Genomic DNA, 3,211 nt, shown 5'->3' on the forward strand with positions numbered 1-3,211 from the left:
AGAAAGAAAATGTTTTGAAAATGATGATGGCAACATATGTACAAATGTGCTCGACACAATGGATGTAGGTATGGATTGTGATGAGTTGTAAGAGCCCCAATACAATGATTTAAAAAAAGAATAGTTTATAGATATTGTCATATTGTTGTACCTTTTAACTTTTGTCATTGTTTTTGTTAAGTCTTGTCAAGTCATTTCTGACTCTTATAGGTCCTATGAACAATAGAACAAAACACTACCTGCTCTTGCTGCTATGACTAAGCCCACTGCTGCAGCCAGCGTGTCAATCCATCTTGTTAAGGGTCTTTCTTTCTTTCACTAACTCCTGCCTTGTCATACATGATGTTTGAGATAGTTAAGGTTTATTGTGCCAACCTGGCCGATAAACACATATGGGGTTAATTGAAGGGCGAAGAGATAAATGGCTTGGTCAGCCTCGCCTTTCTAGCTCTTGGGTGTCTTGCTCTCTGTTGGTTGGACCAGGGTGAAGCTGCCTTAGCCAGTTCTCTGCCTCAGCTGGCGAGGCTCACTTTCTGTGAGAAATCCCTGGGGAGAAGCCACATGGACCTCCTCCGGTGCAGCCCTGGGTGCTGGAGCAGCCATGTGGAGATCCGTGCCACCACTGAAATGCTTACATGTTCACTGATTCAGCTTCCCTCCTGCAGTCAGCATCATTACATGTGTTTTGTGAGAGAGGAGGACTTTGTAGATTGGTGTTGGACATAGGAGCTAATGTTGGATTTATGGGCTTGGACAGCATTGGGTTGGGATGATTTTTTAATGTACACTTACCCTTTATATAAAACTCTCTCTTATATACATATACATCTGTGTTTCTGTGGATTTGTTTCTCTAGTCTACCCAGACTAACACTGTGTTCTTCTCCAGGAACTGACTCCTCCTGATAACATGTCCAAAGTACATAAAATGAAGTCTCACTATCCTCACTTCGATGGGGCATTCTGTCTATATCTCTCCAACACAGATTTGTTCCTTCTTCTGGTGGTCCTACATGTACTAAATATCATGCATGTATTCAAACTCACAGGCATTGAGTCAGTATGTTTTCTCACATCTTCAACAGCAACTGTTATATGATCTATAGCAAACGATACCAGTATTTTATTTATATATGTTTTTATTGCTAGTACCTCTATAAGAAGCATCATGGCATAGTGGGCTGTGGGTTGAGCTAACTGTAAGATTAGCTGTTCAAAGCTACCAGCTGCTCCACAGAAGAAAGATGAAGCTTTCTACTCTCATAAAGAGTTACAGGCTCAGAAACTCACAGAGACAGTTCCAGCCTGCCCTATAGGGTTGCTATAAGTCAGAATCGACTTGATGGCAATGAATTTGGTGTTTCATTTGGAGTACACCCTGTGATGTAGTGGTTATGGGTTGGACTGTGATCTGAAAGGTCCGCAGTTTGAAACCACCAGCAGCTCTACAGGAGAAATACAGAGCTTTCTACTCCCATAGAGACAACCAATTGTAGCACTTCCACCTTGTCCTATATGGTTGCTAAGAATTGACATTGACTCAATGACAGTGGGTTTATACCTTCTATGGAGTTGTTCTGAGTCATAATTGATCTGCAGGTAGTGAGTGGGCTTGGTTTGAGTTTACTATACCTTAAAGGAGCCCTGGTAGTGCTGTGCTTTAGATGTTGAGGTGCTAACTGCAGAGTCAGCAGTTCAAACTCACCGCTGCTCTGAAAGAGAACAATGAGACTGTCTGATGAAAGATGTACAGTTCCCCAAACCCTACCTAGGGTCCCCTTGAGTCAGAATGCATTCAGTGGCAGTGGATTTGGTTTGATTTAAAGTACCTTAAGCATTTCCATATATTTGTCTAAGGGTACTCTAACAACAAAATGGTTGAAAATGATTTGCCTAGATTGAATCTATTTTTAAAAATTAACGTTTTCTTGTGAATGGAGTGCTAAGTTCATCATTCGACAATTGATAAGCATGTAGTTTCATCTTATCCATTGCCGTCCCACAATGAATCACCACTTATCCCGCTTCCTCCCTGTGGGCTCTATTTCCATTCCACCCTCTCCCCTGACAGTTCTGGACTTTATCCTTGAGTAAATGCTGCCTTTTGATCTCAAGGGGTCATTTTTCTAAGATATGTGCACACCCCTAGTGTTCTTCCCTTTAGAAACCTATTATTTGGCTGAAAATTGAGCCCTTTGGCTAAGTGCAGTTCCAGACCTAAAGAGTGCCTAACTGCTGTAGTCTCAAGGGTTCTATCAATCCCTAGCTGATCAATAAGCTTGGTCAGCTTGATAATGTTTAGTATTTTTCTGCATTGTGCACTACTCTATGAACAAAGAAATCCGTCTTGGAGAAAGTATTGCCAGAATGATCCTTAGAGTGGAGAATTGGGACACTTTGTCCCACGGACTTTGGGCATGTTAGCAGGAGAGACCAGCCCCTGGAAAATGATTTCTGACCTGGTTAAATACAGAGCCAGCAAAAAAGAGGAAGACCCTCAGTGGGATGGATTGACATAGTATTGTAACGAGGATTGTGCAGACCTGGGCAGCGTTTAGTTCTGTTGTACATAGGGTCACTATGAGCTGGTACCAATTCCATAACACTTAACACTAAAACACGGTTCAGTTGGTAACGGTAGCCAGGCACCGTTTAGCTATGATCTCAGAGTGGAGGAGACTGGTGTTTACTTGCTCCTTTAGTCAGTTACACTACTTGTTTCCATGTGTCTTGGTTTTCATGTTTCTTTTTTCCTCTGGACAGGGAGAAATGCATAGCTGCACCCCAGATGACGGCTTCTGAGCTTTTAAGGCCCCAGTTACTACTTACCAAAGTAGGGGTCCATTGTCTTTTGTTGACTACGTTATACCCGTTAACCTGGGTGGTCCTCTCCCCTAGCCTATGACCCTGCTCTCCCAGCCCAGGGGCTCATCCCTTCAAGGTGTCTCCTTATGTCTAAAAAGTTATAACTTGGCCTCCTGTGTACCCTTTATCATTCGTGGCTACATTTGCAGCAAAGCCAAATACTCATGTACAAGTAGCTATGTTAAGCCTGCAAAATTTCTCACTGAATCCTCTTGATGCACCTAAGTGTCTGGTTTTTAGGGAATCCCAATCATCTAGTTTACCCTCAGCTGTTTTTATATTTTCTATTATGATTGATAGGATAGTTATGTCATGCATAATACACTCTGAAGCTTGTCTCTGTTTTT

Source organism: Echinops telfairi, unplaced genomic scaffold (genome assembly GCF_000313985.2).
Source record: "Echinops telfairi isolate 266 unplaced genomic scaffold, ASM31398v2 ScPeMD7_443;HRSCAF=831, whole genome shotgun sequence".
NCBI lineage: Eukaryota > Metazoa > Chordata > Mammalia > Afrosoricida > Tenrecidae > Echinops > Echinops telfairi.